Here is an 18,024-nt window from a genome sequence, read left to right on the forward strand (position 1 = left end):
ATCAACCAGGACACTCTTCAGGACTCTGTAATTTCTGACATCCTCTTCTCTAACAGTGAGGAGTCTATCTCTGCCTCTCCCCTCAAAGGAGAGCCATAAGATTGCTGCCCACTGGTCTTCAGGAACCTGCTGTACTTTGCAGGCTCTCTCAAGAGCAGTTATCCATTTGTGGATATCATCCCCACTTTTGTAGGGGGGCACAACCTTAGACAGGTTCCTATTATCAAAGACCCTATCTCTGTCCTTGGGGACAGTGCTGCCACCAGTGGGTATAGACCCACTCTCTCTAGGTTGCCTAGCCTTGTTCAGTTTCTCTTCCATCAGGGCTACTTCTAGCTCCTGCTTCCTGATCCTCAGCTGGGCTTCCTGCATTCTGGCCTCATGCTCCCTCCTCTGAGGGGTGGTCATCCTTCTCCTGGAGTGACCTTGAAAGCCTCTAGAGGTATGGGAAGCATTGGATTCACCTGAGTGATTCCTTTGCCTCCCTAGCCCCTGGTTAAGTCCACTGGGGAGATTCAATGGGAGGATCCCATTGTCAGTCCCCAATAGCCTTAGTTTAGCTGGGCCAAGTATAACACTTGGCACTGGGCTAGTTCTCCCTTCATCCTCACTCACATCTGTATCCCCACCACTTTCCTCCTCTGTAGTATGGTGCTCATCTAAGGGATGGCTATTGGAAAGGGGTACTTCAGTGGCATCTTCAGAAGGGGGGCCTCCTGTTCCTGTCCCTAAGGGGGCTAACTGGGAAGCTTTCTCGAGCTCTTTCTGATTTTCATCATTCTGTAAGAGTTCTCTGAGCTCAGCAGAGGTAGGGTTCTTGGGCTGTTTAAGGCCTCTAAGAGTTGCCAAATGCCTGAGCTCATTCTGATTTAGGGTAGCAAAGATGGATGGTGCCCTCTTGGGGTCACTCTCAACAGAGATGGGTACATTGGACCCCTCTGCCCCAGCCATTGCTCTTAAGTGTGGGTGGATGTGTTGCAATCTACCTACACTTGGGTTTACCTACTAAACCTATCTAGTAGTTGTAGTCAGGGTGTGCTACTCCCTTTGCTCTACAACAACTAAGTTCAGTAGAACTTAAGTATATCTAATCTTGTTTTATATGTACCTATAGGTACCTATGTGATCTTTCAATTGGTAACCAAGAGATTACAATGGTAAAACACAGCAAGCTCAAATCCAACCGCTGCTCACCAATGTGAGAAGTTGGCCTGGTATATGATGTTCACTAGTTAAAGTGACCACCTTGTACCATGCCAAGCAACCCTTATGGTGTGGTTGTAAGTCAACCTTTTCGGACTAGCTGCCCTAGTGGTAGCGTAGGCTAAGCAGTCTTTGAGGCTAAACTCGTGAAACGTGTTAAGCAAGCTGTTTTACCAAATGCAACCCCCTTTTATACCAATGAAAGGACACCACACAGATATATATTCAAAATATATATGTATTTATTTCTCAAAGTAACCCCTAGTCTCTTTATGAGCACAGGAGCACAAACCGTCAAACAAGATTACAGTAGAATACACAGAAGTTGCACTTTATATGGATAGGCCCTGGTGGCTGCTCAAACCATATACTAAAATAGTGGTATAAGTACCACGAACAGAAAAGGGAAAAGGCCTAGGGCCTCTAGAATCGCTGGGCCTACAAGGAGCTAACTTCAGTTAGTGACCAGGAGGTCCACGGGTTGCGTGTGCAGAGCAAATAGTCACACGCGAGCTCCCATAGGTTTTCAATGGGTGCGTAAAAAGTACAAAGTTACTGCAAAAGGAATCTTCCGGATGGACTATGAACTCAAGATTGGAAACACAGACACTAGAGATGATACTCTACACTTGGTCACCGGAGTGCCAGCTTTACCTCACCCACAGGAAGCGGGTGCGTAGGTGTCGAAGTGCGTCGGGTTTCTTCTATCTGTTCAATGGAGCCTGTGGACAAAGATGCTGCAGGCGGTCGGTCCGGAAGGGATGCGGTGGATCCAAGGGTGGATCGGAGTTGTAGAAGACCTGTAAGCAGAGGGGACAGTGTTCACAGTCACTAGCCAGTGACCAGCGTGGCACCAGGTGGGTACCAGGCGATTTCAGGTGCAAACAGGAAGAAAGGTGTAGCTTGTCTCTGCAGCCACGTGGTCTCTGAAGGTCGACGACGTCCAGGAGTTGATTCACGAGCTGTCCCACGCAGGCTCTCGCTGTCGGCGGTATCGGCGACTTGGTCGAAGCAAACAAGCCTTGGCAAAAGCAATTGTTGTGGAAAACAAAATAAGCTGATGGTTCTGACCAGCAAGGTCAGAAGGATTGCTCCTTTGGAGGGGAGCAAGGGCCAGTCTGGAGCAACTAGACCAGTGGTGTAGTTCTTGAAGTTCATTGCCAAGATGGCCACTAGCCAGCAGGCCAGCAACCGGTTAGGCGCGTCGAGTGGCAAAATGCAGAAGGGCCCCACGCAGATCGTGGAGATGCTGGAGGGCTCACCTTTGGTGCAGATGCTGCTCGGGTGTTGGGCTTCTCAGATCCCAAAGCACAACTTGGAGGGAGCCTCGGTTGTTGCGCTTGCAGCTTGTCGTGGTCTTTTCAAGATGGCTGGCTCCACGTGTCTCGGTGCCTCCACGGGTTCCTTCTTTTCAGGGACTGTGGATCGGGCGGTGAGAGGTCTGGAGGTCCAGGTCTTGTCAGTCTCTGGGCTCGGGCTCCGGCGGGAGGCGGCGGCAAAGCAGACGTTGATTCACTGGATGGTGCTTGCGTTAGCAAGGTGGTCACTCCCTGACCACAGGGGAGATTGGCTTCAGTCCTCTGTGTGGCAGAGCGTCGGCGTTCCCGTCTTCTTCTTGTAGTTAAGTTGATTCCAGGATGTCTGAAGTCTTAGGACACAGCTCCTACCTTTAAGCGGATTCTAGGGGCCAGACTACCTGCTAGGTCCCTCCCTAAGGGTGGGACCAGGAAGGGGGGTGGTTACACCCCCAATCCTTTGTCCAGCTCGCCCCAGGCCCGGGACTGGTGTGCCCCAGGACCGGATTGAACTGGCATATGCACCGAGGCTCCTTGTGAGCCTCAGGCATGTCTGGTTTCTTTCAAGCCCTACCTGACCAATACACAAAATCCTGTCTGGGGTGGTGCACGCACCTCCCCTGGCAGGAAACCCTTTGTCCACACCTCCCAAGCTGGAAGGACTCCCAGCAGCAGGAGGGCAGACTTGTGTCTGTGGTGGCAGCATCCATTTTGTGGAGCTGAGGCTATGTCTGATTTTACCCGGGTTTCAGGTACTGTACATGTCGTGTCCCTCTAGAAGGGTGGAATGCTAACCCCGTCGCCAGAATTGGCGAGGGGTTAGTATTCCAATTCATATGACACCTTACTCGACATGTTTTGATAGAGCCAAACCAAAGTTAGCATTTAACCGCGAGGTACATAATGCACTTAAGAGTATATGGTATGACGATATCTGGAAACAGTAGAAGGAAGTTGTTCCGACCACTGCAGACAGGCTCAGCTCATGCCAGAGCACCATCTCACATGGAACCAAGCACTCTGCCTTCAGGATTGTTAAGGCCTGCCATAGGAGTGACTTATAGGTTACCAGGTGTCCCATTTAAGGTTAGGTATAGGTATACTACACCTAAGTAAGAGGTGGTTACACCAACTTACCCCAGCTGAGTGATCAGCCAGTTGTGTCAAATTTGTTAGGCCAAGCCTGGGGTGGCATAATACATGCTTCAGCCCCTGGCAGGCCTTAGATACACCAATGCACTGGGTACCTAGTGTACACTGGTACAGGGGCTGACAGGGTGATCCACTTCCAATTGGTTATGCACCTAGGGTGCATAATTTTAATTTAGTAGAGAGAACAGCAGGCTGGGGGTCTGATTGGCAGGCCCACAGCCTCAATATGTCAAAAACCAGTGAAGCAAAAAGCAAAAATTTGGGGTGACCATAGGATAGCAGACCCTACTCTCCTACAAAGGGCTATTATCGTTTACCAGCCGGCTGGTCCGGAGTATGCTATGTAGCGTTTTTATTACCTCCTGTATTCTTAGCACCTGCATCTTATCATAAAGATTTGAAGTTGTTGAATAATGTGACTGTAAATAGGTATAAACGTACTCTATCCATTGATGATGTTGATCAAACTGACACTAGCTTACAGCAATATATTGATTTTAACTTAGGATTGTTTTTCTTTGTTGGAGCTGCTCTAAATAGTAGGAAGGTTCGTAGATTAACAAGAGTTGTAGAGGCTGTGACGAATCAGACCGCTGCTGCTCTTGGGAATCTTACGGAAGAATTACAAATTACTAGAATTGTTGCATTACAGAATCGTATGGTATTAGATGTTATGTTAGCTGATAGAGGTGGAGCATGTAAAATTATCGGAAGTAGTTGCTGCGTGTTCATTCCTGACCATACGCCATCAGTTTATAACGCTATTAATAAATTGCATAAAATCGCAGCTGAGATTCATACAGAACATGGCACTTGGACCTTTTCTGGATGGTTTTGGGCATTGATCACTACATGGGGATGGAAGGTTTTAACTGGTCTCTGCATTATTGTAGCAGTTCTGTTTTCCTGTTGCATCTGTGTCCAGTGTGGACCTTTACTCTGTTCTCTATGTGTGTCCTAATAAGCTGAATGTCTTCAGTAAATGCTGAAAGGGTCGTCTGTTGAAAACTAAAACGGCGATATGATTAAGCATTTACTAAAGACATGAATTCTCCTTCTTGAGAACATGTTTCTTGTCTTATGTTGACTAATGTCCGGACTCCATTTTGTATTGTCATGTCTCCACGTGCTTTGTACGAGAAGAGTCCTATGTTTTTGTTAGTTGCTCTTGTAATCTGCCTAGTAACAGTCTATAAATAGCTCCTTTGTCCGTCTGGCGCATGCCCAGACTTGACCACATCTGTTATCAGTTAGTCCTTGTTTGACCATGTTTTCGCGGGCTCAGGAAGTCGCCTACTCCGCCCACATATTGATTCTGTGTTGAAAATGCCCATAAAAGGCAATACATTTTGCCTCATGTTGTATCCACCCACTTATGAGCCCCTCTATTGTGTATAAAAGGGGACCGTGTATGCAAGTTCTTTGTGCTACTCTATGCAATACTGAAGAGTGTTGTATAGGTTGTAGGACCACCCTTAAGGGTTAATAAACGTTGTCTTTGTATTTGCAGCTTCCGTGCCAACTTCCTTCTAACTTTTGTTACAGGAGAGCGAACCCTTGTATTCTGCGGGCCTAGCTGGGGCCTGTATTCTTCACATTCACCTCCACGCCCACCAATAAATTAGTCAGCCCTCACTGCATAATTTCTGGGTGCTCTCCATCACACACTGCTTATTCTGCTTTTACTTACCTAACCATTTTCTTAACTCGCTTTCACCCAAGACAACCAAATTAACTTGTGAACCACTAAGAAACATAGCAAACCAGATGAGGATGTTTTACATGGATGAACACCTTAGAGAGTCGAATGAGGACAAATCTTGAATGCTCCTCATAAACTTGGAACCTAGAGGTAGAACATGGCCTGCTCATGATGGCAGTTGTTCATCTGCACCCCCGTTTAACTATTCCCATGGAACAGAAATGTTGGGGGAAGTGGGGATAGGGGCCAGTTGGGGACCATTTTACAACGTATCAGGTGACTCCTCCTTCCTTTTCACAAATCTTGACATCCTTCAGCTTACACAAAATAGCGACTGCTATCCTGCTCCCCCAACTCCTAGAAGAGTATGTAGTGTTTTGCCAACAACTTCACATGATCTCAGAAATTCATTGGTGATCATTTGAAGGCTCCCTCCACCGCCCCCCCAAAGATATCCACAGTCCGCCACCTATTGGCCAGCAACTTCTTGAAACATAAATTCCCCAAAAACAGTACTTTTAATAATCAGAAATGGCTCTTAAATAAAGTCCTCAAAGCAGTACGTAGTTTGTGAATTAATTTTGACTTTACCCTTACTTTAGAACATCAGGTCTCCAGGGTTGCGAGTATGTGTTACTGGTAACTAAACAACTACCACCATATCCGAGTTGTCCTGGCGTTAGTTCAATCTTGTTTGGACTGCAGAAATGCCTGCTCTCCGGGGATCCCGGAGAAGTTTTTTAAAGCAGCTCGCCAAAACATGGCAACTCGTTTAATCACCAGCTATTCCCAACCTGAACATGTCTCTACACTCCTCAAACCCATTCAAAAGAGAATCTTATTTAAGGCTATAATTTCCCCTAAATTTCTGCCCTCTAAATTCAACATCAACATGCTGCCATGTCCCCCTCGTTCTCACTTTCCTTTTCTGTTCAACATCCCCGAAACTTGGACCAAAACTTTCAGAGATAATCCTTTTTAGTGGCCACAGCAAGGGAGTGGACAGAATCTCTTTCACCTTTTCTAAAAATTTTAAAGACCTATTTGTTAAACCGCTCAGATTAATTGTTGCTTACTTTCTTCTTAAGGTAATAGCTCATCTCAAACTAGGGAGCCAAGAAACTTTGGTGAGTGTGCACTTAATAAATACACAAATAGTCTTCCCACACTAGACCCCATCAAGAAAAAACACTACCTACGTTTCCACATACTCCACCATCCACTCAGTACTCACATTTTAAGAAAGAGGGGAGAAGCTACTTGCCTATGCAGCTGCTTTATGATTAAGCCTTCAAAATATGACAGTCAATGATGCTTAAACTTACAGTTAATTTGGTTTTCTTGTAGCTCAAGAGACCCAGATATGGCAGAGCTGTGAAAACCTGCACTAAAGACTCTGAAAGTCACATGCAAAGTGGGGTGGAGCTAAGCACTCAGGAGGAGGTTGAATTAAGGTTATCATTCACAACTGCGTCAAAGTGGTGTAAAATGACGTGCTGTACACAGGTGCAATGTTACTCCAGTGCAACTTAAATTAGATTTAAATTTAGTCTCCTACTGAAATACTGGAACCCCACATAGAAATCATGGTTGTCACTGATCCAAGTCCTCAAACTTGGCATACAAATGCACCTTTAATCAACGGATTATTTACAAATATCCCAGTAAGCCAAGCCAGAAAGAACGATGCAAACTGCAGGGCTTTTATAGATACCTACATTGGAGAGGTAGACGTTCTAGGACACTTGAGTCGCCACGTTTCCTGATTTGGAGGTGAAAAATTAAGATACCAATTTTGACATCTGTACCCTCTTCAAGCAAAACCACAATCCTAGCCAGTCTATCAACGGTAGCGTCTCTCCCCCCACTAGAAAAGGGAGTGTTGCAATTTACACTGCCAAGCTACCTTACCTGGGATTTGCATGGAGTCGGAGCCCTTTATTCAAGGAACACAGATGTTCTAAACAAGAATGAGCTGGCTGTATATGGTAAGCACAGTGAATAAAAGGCATGCATTGACTGTGGGAGCAGCATGCAGCTGGCAAGATGGTGGCCTAAAAACATAGGTTTGCTTCCTCTCCATCGAGGTGGCTGCCTAACACAGTCTGGACAACTAGCTAAAACATCCAACCAACTGGGTCACATAACAGACTTAAAGCCTCAAGACCGACCTACAATTAAGGCATTTCAAATGGTCTCCATCTCTCGAAGTCCTCTCTCAACGAAGGGGAGCAGAGGGGAAATTGCATTTCCGAGTTTAACACAACCAAGTCATTAAAATATAATTTAAGTTCTGTATCACAGAACTACAAACATAAAGCGAGTCAACATTACAGCCTTGTATGCCACACCCTGCAGTAAGTGCTCACAACCATCGCCATTCAGGCTTACTAAACCATCAGTGAACTGAGCGTGTACAGTCAGTGCCATTATGAATCATAATCTTCAAGCTGCTGCTTCAATCAGCCATGGACGTGGGGCATAGTTGCTACAGCTTAGAGCTAGGGAAAGAATTCTCAGCTAGCAAACCATCACACCCTCTAAAACGTTAAGGCAGCGCTACTCAATGACCATGTTCTATTCATTCAGACTCCTTGGTGGCGCTTATCTCCGCACACCAAACCATGGTGGAGAACGAGCATATGGAAGGAACTCTGGGGGTCTTAAAATAGCAAAGGATTACCCACTAGAACCTCCTTCTGAACTCAAACAAACAATTCATACAAACCAAAACACATATGGTAATGATTATGGAAGAATTGAAATGGCAAGGAAATAAAGTGCAGTCTATGAAGACTTGATTTATACAGAAATATCTGGTATTCATGACAAGATTCATGCAAACAGACCCCCAAAACTCCAACGATCGCCAACTTCTCCACATGATGGAAGACGACACAATGATAGATCCAAGGAGACTTTTACATCCCCCTATCAGAAAATATAATTTCTTCTCAACCCCTCACAAAACAACCTAGAGAACTGACTATTACATGCTGTTTCCGTAAAATATGTAAGTGTGCAACCGATGTATACAGCATATCGGACCACGCTGCTATAAACACTTTTTCCCAAAAGCAAAACCTTGATAGGATGGATACGTCAAGATGTAATTTACCAGAAGGATAATGAGAATACGAGAAATACTAAAGGAATATCTTGGCCTCAAAGCATGTGGAGCGTCCAAAAATGCATTGAGCAAGTGGGTGGCTGTCTGTCACTTCCTCTACCACTGACACTACCCTCGTTTTCCCTGGTCCAGCGTGGGATTAAAACAGCCATGAATAGAAAGTAACGTCTATGCTCCCATATATCTGTACTCACCCAACCACTGCAACTGAGAAATAATCGCTTCCCCACAGTTCTGTACTCCCGAACTCCATACATGTTCGAACCCCTACACAAACTTCCCCCGCTTAGCATGCACATCTATACGCCCTCCCCCATTTGTGTTCCTTGAACTCCCAAAACATAACCCCTTGCCCCAAGGGGAACTACAACACAAAACTATCTACATGTCCGTCACCCCCAAAACGAACGTGCCATGCCTGCATATCCCCACCACCACATCGTCTCACCTTGCAATCGTTCCGAACGAACATCATCAGCTCAGCACAGTATACACAAGTCCCCTCCACCGAGGGCATCTGTAGCTTTCAAGATGGCTCAGCGAAATAAATGCTTGCTACTGAAGTGTTCTGTGATCTCGGGTAAGAAGCCTGAATACTAGCAGGGCCAACTAGTCTTTCATTCTTCTTAGGTTGGTAATTATTAGCAGTGTGAGAAATCTGTGTAATTTGTTTTGCAAAATTAGGTGAACATTTACAAAAATGCTGTAAAATGATGCAAAATGCAAACACAGCACAACAACGTAAGTGATGGAAAGAGCAGCCTCTCGTGTTTTCTTGCATTTGCCTGTGAGCTGATGTTACATTTTTGCTGGGAATGGTGTGTAATTAAGCAAGGTGGCGTAATATAATTTCAGAAGTTTTGCGTAACAAGTTTAACATGAAGTTACCGAAAATATAGTCTCTTATGCAGCCTAGAGGAAGGTTCCCAGGAGCCTACTATCAATTGTGAGTTTCAGGGCGTGATAAAGGCTGAAGTGTGGTATAAAGCACTACCTAAGACCAACTTATCGCTCCACAGAGACTCTCCGGACAGGTATCCGTGTCCAAGGGCAGTGAGAGGTGATGGAGCAGTGCTGCAGCAGGGACCAGGGACTCTGAAGGCAGGGAGATGCCAATAGCTTCTTGGGCTCCTAGAAGTCGGCAATGTTGAGGTGTCGAGGATCACTCATGACGGGTTCGGAAGTCAGGTAGAGCTAGGATTAAGGATGATCTGCGCTGTCAGACTCTGTGTCCCCAGGACCTGCACTTCCCCTCTTTCCGACCAGTTTAAGCAGGTTCAGCCCTCCCAGGTTTTACCCAGTGCCCATGTTTTGTGGAAGTAACGCTGCACCGGTAATTGCCGATCCCACAGCAACATGTGGTGTTTACCGGGCGGTATTATCGCGCATCCGAATCAATAATGCCCAACGCGTGCATGGTGCAGCCTGCACGGAGCCTATAGGAATGAGAGGACTTTTATTCTCTTTACATCCGAAGGCTTTTCAAGGCTCGATGCTAGACAACGTCTCCAGCTGAATCCAGGGGAAACTGAGATTTTTGGGAAAGCCCGAGATCTGCGGAGTCTGGATTGGTGGCCCCGGAGCTACTCAAGGCCCCCGCTCCCAGTGAGGAGGTAAACATCCTCGCAGTTACGATAGACAAGGGAATCACTATGAAGGAGCAGGTTCTCTCTACCACAGGTTCTTGCTTTCGCATGTTACGCCTACTAAAGAAAGCCCCGGCAGCGCCGCCACCAGCACAACAACACGGCGCCGGACGGATGGATCCTCACGGCCAGACGACAGCAAAAAAATGGCGGATGGAAGCTTCGAAATTTTTTCAGATTCGGGGGCGTGTTCCTGCTGTTCTAAAAGGGCGTGGCTAAAAAGTGGAAAGAACAGCACGGAACACGCCCCCGAATCTGAAAAAGACGGAGCCTATTTGGAGGGACGGCTCTCTCCTCCAATGGCTGGCCTCCGTTTAGGAAGCCAGCCAATGGAGGAGAGGCAAAAAGAGAGGCGGGCTAAAGAGCCACTCTCAGAAACATTAAATCTCCGACTTCCGGTTCTGCCTTCGGCAGACCGTACGGTCCTCGACCTAAAAACGCCCTTACTGTGGAAACTACACCTAACTATAAACACCTACTGGCGACCACCACTAGGTAATATATATATAATAAAAAGAGGAGCAGGAAATGAATCAGGTGCTAAAACCACAGGGCAAATGAGCCAATGGCTGAGCTGCAAAACTCATTTTCCATCCATGATAACATTCAGCATTAGGTGATGGGACAGCCACTTCAGGAATTGGCTGTATTACCCTATGAGTGACAGCAAAAAAATGTTTGTTATCACATGCACATCCACCTGAAAATGAGTTCACTTCAGAACCAGGACTTGTGGGCCATTCCTTTAGTTTTCAATGTTCTCCTTTCAAGTCTTTCCTTCTCATTTTTTATGTTCATTGTTTTGAATTGGTATTGTCCATCATTTTACTGTTTTACCATTCCAAGACGACCAACACATTGTTTCAAAATGTGCTCCTCCGCTATGGCAGAGGAGTGTCGCCCCCCCCCACGAAAATAAAAGTTAGAAATGGAAAAATAAAACGACACTCGTTTTATTTTTCCCTTCCTGCCGAGTCTTTGGGGAAGGGCTTGGTAGTGACAGGCACAGGGGGGAGTCGTAGTGCACTGCCATCACTGCGCATGACTGTTTGGCAAGCCGTCTCAGGCCAGCCAAACCATCAAGCACAGCGAAAGCTCTTTCAAACCCAGCAACGCAAGTGGGTTGGCCAGAGCAGGCACAGACTCCCAGTCTGTCCTTGAGTGCAAATCAAGGGCGCTCAAGCCAATCCAGTAGCTGCTCTCATTCGCGAGAGCAGCTTCAGGATTGGCTGCAGGGCATTCTGGGAGCCTCTATCTTCCTGAAGAGGAGCAGAAGAGCACGACATGGGCAGCTGCAGGTATGTTTTTTAAACATTTTTTGTATTCCCCATGAAACTCCCAGTGTCCCTTCCCCTCCCCCCTCCCATTCTCTTCCCCCCTCCCATCCCCTTCCCCCTGTCCTCCAGCATACCGGCTGCTCCTGCATGCTGGAACTTCAACACAACAAAACGCCATGTACAATACCATTGCAAGATGGCGATTCGTTCCTATGTTCACTTTAATTTGTTATTGCAAACATATGTGTTCCATGTTTAGCCGGCAGCTTTATTTCTTTTTCTACTTTTCTTATTTTTATTTCTCTTGCTTATGTTGTTGAGCTTGTGAGTGAGTTAATTGTGGTACTGTAAGTAGGTGAATGCAACCAAAAAGTCAGTTGAGGATAAGTGGATGCAAGAGTGCTAAACTGAGTGACAGAGTGTATGTATGAAGGCTTTTTGAATGCCTACACATATTATTGTCTCAGGAGGCACTTTCATTTAAAAGTCAAATCTTTTGGCACTACTAGTTCTTGTTCAGAACGTGCTTTAAAATGTACGATTTGTCTACCATTTTCAAATGTTCCCTTTAGAGTTGGACTCTTGCTAATCTTTATTGTCAATATTTATCCTAATATTATTTGGGGCCTGATTCACAAATTTTGCTTTGACTTACTCTTATAGTACTACCCTCTTACTCGTGAACTCCAGGAGTAAGCCTGTAGTACTCCTGGCTAGCTCTTTAAATTCATTAGTAAGGGCCCGATTTATACTATGGCGGATGGGATACTCCGCCACAAAATGTGACGGATACCCAGTCCTCCGTATTACATTACATTATATCCTATGACATTTGCAATACAGCTAACAGGATATCTGTCTCATTTGTTAAGGTGTATATTTTTTGTTTGCAGTTTTATATAGTGTGAACCTGACCCGAAGGTATCAGAGCACCTTACATGAGCACCAGTTGCATTACAGACAGACACCTTAATTTTTAGGAACTGGGAGATTAAGTGATCTGCCCAGAATCACAGGACGCTTGAGCCTCTCGCCAAACTTGAACCTGTTTCCCCAGCTTCAAAGTTGGCCACTCTAGTCATTAAGCCACATCTTCTTCCATTCTCCGTTCTATCTGCCAACGTGTAAATCAGGCCCTAAGGCAGTAGTCCTCCCTAAGTAAGTGACTCTTGTTCATAGCAAAATCTTGTTGAATTGGGCCCAAAGACTCCACAGAAGTCATGCAATTTTAGTAAAATAACACCAATGATCTGTATCACAGCAGACAGCACCACAGGCGTAGCTACGGTTAAAAAGAAGCAGGCAGAATGTGGGCTGCATATCACAAGGTGAAAATGATGATCTGGTGGAAAGCCAGTTACTGATTTTAATGGAGATTTTTGGGTTAAGGTGAGATGATTGCAGATAGGCCCTTTTTTAAACAATGCGGAATAGACACGAACATCGTCGACTTTTTTTTTTCCTGTTTATGTTCACTGTTTCTTTTTCCTATCAGCATGCATGATCCATTTTTGTATTTCGCAATTTGACTCGTTTTCTGGTTGCACCTCTGGTTTGTTCACCAATTCTACCCACGAAGTGCGAAACTGAAGAAATAACCAAACTGGGAAGTACTGACCACCAGTTACAAACATGATGAAATAATGTGACAACAGTGTGTTTACTGAGTGTGTTGTGCCAGCAATCGCTGTGTTGCCTTGTGCAGAAATGTTGTAATATTTTGATTATTTACTTAGACCAGTCCGAAGAAAGCCAAATAAATCGTTCTAATGGTTACAATGCTCAACGTGCCTTAACGAAAAGAAAGTACATCTGGTCTGAATAGGCTTTACACCCATAAACTATTTAAGACGCTAGGAGCAAAGGGTTACAATCCTGACCCACCCAATGGGCCTGGCTTTGTAATCATGAAAATGCTCGGAATGACGATTATGGAGATGTGTCCAGTGTGCATAGTTTAGTAAAGCTGTGTAGGCTGGGCCCTTGTTGGCTTTGAGGTCTACGACTGATGATGCGTGCTCTCCGGCTCTTCTTTAAACTCCTAGCAGGTATGCAGCGCAGTGAGTAAGTAAGTGTGAGCACTTTCAAGCAGGACTCCTGCACTTCCCATAGGCCAAACCCAGAGCTGGACAGTAGAGCAGCAATCCTTTTAGGCTCCTGTGATCTAAATGCCACTGTATTAACACTCCTGAGGACTTTGGTATGAGTGCCCTGTTAATCCCACTTGAAGCAAAAAGAACCAGGAGTTACTAGCTCTATTTGGATTATACGATTTGTGGAACAAACTGCTGGTCTGGGATTTTTCACCTGGACACCGTAACTCCCAAAAACTCCATGAGCAAATGGAGAAAAAGAAATGGAAATCTGTACCCGAAACACCCATTCCAGCATGATAATCCCCCCAATCTTGTAATCCGTGGTAATGGCGCATCCTCAAATGCCTCAAATACAGTGTTTGCACTTGCAGGGTGGGGAGAGGGATAATGGTCCTGAATTCTAATCCACTTTAGATCGTTAGTAGGTTTTTGTTCTTTGAAAATATACAGAACTGGCACTTCTCAACAGGATTGCAGTGCGTGGCATTTTACGGGCATTTCTCAGCAGATCTGCTGTACTTTTATTGCAGCAGTAAAGATATTTCTCAGTAGTGTTGCCCTGCCTTCGAGGAAACAGAACTAGCACGTGTCAACATGGTCTTTATGACAAAAACCGAAGATATGGGTTATAGCATGCGCATTGTTAAGAGATATACAGTTACTTCATCCTCACAACTCAATCATCGCAATCTGATTAGGAAACCTGTGAGGTTTCAACTCACGTCATTCGATAGTGTCTACCCAAATGAGGGGCTTATTTACAAACCTCTTGCGCCGCCAATGCGTCACTATTAATATGGGAAAAAGTGATGCACCGGCGGCGCTAGGAGCTTGTAAATAAGCCCCTCAGTCTTTAGCTTGCTTTGATCAACTCTTCAGAGACTACTCTATCTATTTCCAAATCAATCAAATCTGCCTCTCCTGTTAGTGAGGTACTATCACCTATTCTCATTGCCACCGCCTTTGGGCTTCTTCCTTGGAAACCTTTATTTGTTACCCCGCTATTGAACAAGACTACAGATGATCCGAATACCCTGAGTAATTACTGTCCAATATCTGCATTTCGTGTAGCAATAAAGATCTTAGAACAACATATTAACATTCAAACCTCTACCTATCTGGAGAAAAATGTAAATGTAATTTAGGAGAACTAACACACAGGCACATGCTGAGGCGGAGGGTAAATGACTTAAACCTCCATGGGTGAAACCACCTTTTGGATCAACCTATAACCAAGCAATTTATGATTATATAGGATTAAGGTGTTATTCGAAATTACTGAAATGTGCTGTATAAAATCTCTAAGACATGACATGAAAAGACATTACATAATATACCATAATATAATGGGCCCATAGTACTAATACCCAGTCTCAAACCAGGATTGGAAATTTGCAATCTAACTGGTTTGTGAATGGTTGTGCAATTTATAATTCAACAAAGCAAAGCTAACAAAACAGTTGTCAATAAAACATAAACACCATAGTGCTCACACCAAAAGTACGTAAAACAGGCAGAGATCATAAAAAGTACAAGAAGCAGAAATAACAAAAAGTGGCATTAAAGCATAAATACAGTGAGGCAAAGAAGCACAGCTACGAAAAAACATATGGTAACAGAAAGTGTATGTTTACAAAGAAAAAACTAGCTCCAGCACTGAAAGCTGTGGATGAACACTGCAAAATAAAGAGGTTTTTGGTACATGCTTTAGAGAAACAAAAACACATATAGGAATGCAGGAAACCAACAGGAAATCGTGAGCAGTAACCAAGGAAAAGCAAGAAAAAGAGAGTGACAAAAAAGCAAATAAATGGTAATTAAGGGGGGGCTGGAAACCCCTTTTAGGATTTTTTTATTTGCAAGAGATTTGGAAAGACCACCTCAAGCACTGGGCAGGTGAAACCTAAAAAGGAGGCTCTGTAAAACAAGCATTTGCAATGCAATTGGTCTCGCCTTTGGGACCTTATATGTATTTAGCTCTGAAGCACATTAGCCTGGGTGCTGAAACATCTACTGTTAGTGCTTAATTTGTAAAATATGAAGTTCAGGTGCTCAAATGTTTGTCGAAGGCCATACCCACTTTCTCCTGGCGCCACCCACTTACCCCACTGGCTCCTCCCACAATCAATCATACGTATGTAAATCAGCACATAGGAAATGTTGCATAAGCCAGGCCCCTTAACCTAGTTAAACCCAATCTTGCTCTAGATCCGAAATTGTATTTCGCCCCAAACATATGAAGTAAATCAGAATTTCATCCTAAACCTCCTCTAATATTTATGATATAAACAAATAATCTCGGAGTAACTATCACAGTACATACCTATGCAAGGATAAAGGCTAATACACCTTATCCAATAGGGAGTATCAATGATATTGGCCAGGACAGGAGGTGCCCCTGCAAAAGATTCTGAATGGCGTAAGGGTATTTTGTCAAGACTATCAATGTAGAGAAATCAAAAATCATTAATGAACTTTCATCAACAAATGTAATGAATCAACAAGTTCTCCCAGGATGGATCAGATTAAATAGAAAACACAAAATCCCTACTATATTATACAAATGAAACGAATGACCGGAAACCACAAGTAAACAATGATCCAGATCTGAAAAATATTCGAGGGTTTGCCAAAAAAACATGGAATTGATGAATTTGGCGAAGATATTACAAGGGAGGCTTTATCATAACATATGGAGAAGAAATCTGGGGCACCAGTCCATGGTCTCTCTCCTGAGTGTAAATGGAAGCAGGTAATGGAGAAAAGCCTTGCATCTAGCTCAAAGCCACTCATACGCTCTCCAAGAGGTTGTGTCTTCACCATAATAGCCACAGAGCTAGCAACAACCACAATGATACATGCGGCAAAGCCAAGCCCCTAGCGTCCTAATAGCACTCACTACATATAAAAAGGTAATTGGAAATTAAGAAAATAATATAACTTTCGAAACAACTAAATTTTTTCAAGAAAACATTCAGTCTCCACATCTCAAATAAAAGTAAAGTTAAAACAACTTATATGTTTAAAGAAAGATGAGCATGGGAATATGTCTTGACTAACATAAAATGCCCACAATAAATACCTACACTAATAAGACATTTTCCTGGGAGGAGGAGGAAAATCGCCCGGCATGACATCTCTGTGTAGCACAGAGAAAGAAGGCGCTTTGTGATTGTCACATACTCTTTTCGTTTCGGCTCAGCAGAAGCAGGCACGGCATAGGTGATCACTGATCCCAGTTACCCCGCACTCTTCCAGCAAGCAGAGGAACTGAAACCTTGGAGAGCTGAGTAGCCAAGGGAAAGGGAAAAAGGAAAGACTTGCTATGTTGAAACAATCAGCGTTGTACGTTACTTTAGGACCGTGGGTGGGAATTTTACAGCAGATGTCTCAAACTTTTTGGATTGCAGACACCTTCGTATCACGCTTTGGAAGCTGCTTTTTATCGCTTTTACCTCAAAATTGTCGGCCCTACATTTGATATTATTTGTGCGTTAACCTTGATATCTAATGCTAGCCATTGACAAAACGTTCTCAGTACTGTTCTCCAAAGTGAGTCTACGAGTTCTTTTCAAATGTTAAAATCACTCTTTTCTGCAAACTAATAACACAAAGTTCGTTCTTGTCAAAATGTTCGATTCGTTCTTGATTTCAAAGAGACGCTGTTAATCTTTCTTTGCTGAATAATTCTATATAGCCAGCGTGCCATGTTTGGACAACAAACCGGCTGTGCGTACACGCCGGGCAGGGCCTTGGCTTTCTCTACTCGTCTCTCTACATGCTAAGTCTTAACCCCGGCAGGTCCGTACTGCGGCAGGCCCCACCCCTATTTTTAAAATCACATTGTGAGGATTGGCAATGCATTGGTTAGGAACTTACTTAGGGCCGGGGACGGTTAAAAAGTCAAAGACAAAAGTGTGTGAGTGTGTGTCATAGCGTACTTAATGTCGGTCTTACCGGTTACCTGCTGTGGTGGGCCGGTCGGCAGGGACTCGGGACACAGAGCAGACACACACCGGCTGCACGGCCTTTCTTAACTGATTTGGCCTGGGCGGGTGCTACTGCTGCTGCTTAATTGTACCAGACACAGTACTACTAGTACTGGCTGATCGATGACCTCAACCATGCCATGGTCGTCGGGTCGGGCATCAGGGGGCGGGGGCCTGGGCCGAATTGAACGCGATGACTCGTTGTAGTGAGCCCCGAGCTGCCTGTTGCGTGCTGCGGTGGTTATGCTGGGGCGTGGCAATGTGTAAAATATCTGCGCACGTTGCCGCACAGCCCCTACCCCAATATAACCAAAATCGAGCCCAAAAACTGCCAAAACCAGTGTCATCCTCCGGCCCGCCCACAGCAGCAAGTGGCTAAGGCCTCCGTAGTGCGATGCGGCACCTCCATCAACACAGTTTATTTATAGATGAATAATACAGACTGCAGTGTGAGTGTGACTCTGTGACTCACTCCTCTGGAGATACGAGACGAAAAACACAATGTGGCACGACTGCAGTGCACGAGAGTCTGAC

At 44.8% G+C, this 18,024-nt stretch overlaps 1 protein-coding gene across 1 annotated transcript in view; it reads right to left on the reverse strand.

Annotated features, from left to right (window-relative positions):
* The window catches only part of AOPEP (aminopeptidase O (putative)), a 1,648,611-nt gene extending 1,631,058 nt beyond the window's left edge, over positions 1 to 17,553 (reverse strand). The window contains exon 1 of the mRNA XM_085632907.1: positions 17,459 to 17,553. The gene's annotated coding sequence lies outside the window, so the exon portion shown is untranslated. The remainder of the gene's footprint in view (positions 1 to 17,458) is intronic.
* Between the last annotated feature and the right edge of the window lie 471 nt (positions 17,554 to 18,024).

Source organism: Triturus cristatus, chromosome 2_1, assembly GCF_964204655.1.
Source record: "Triturus cristatus chromosome 2_1, aTriCri1.1, whole genome shotgun sequence".
In the NCBI taxonomy this organism is placed as follows: Eukaryota; Metazoa; Chordata; class Amphibia; order Caudata; family Salamandridae; genus Triturus; species Triturus cristatus.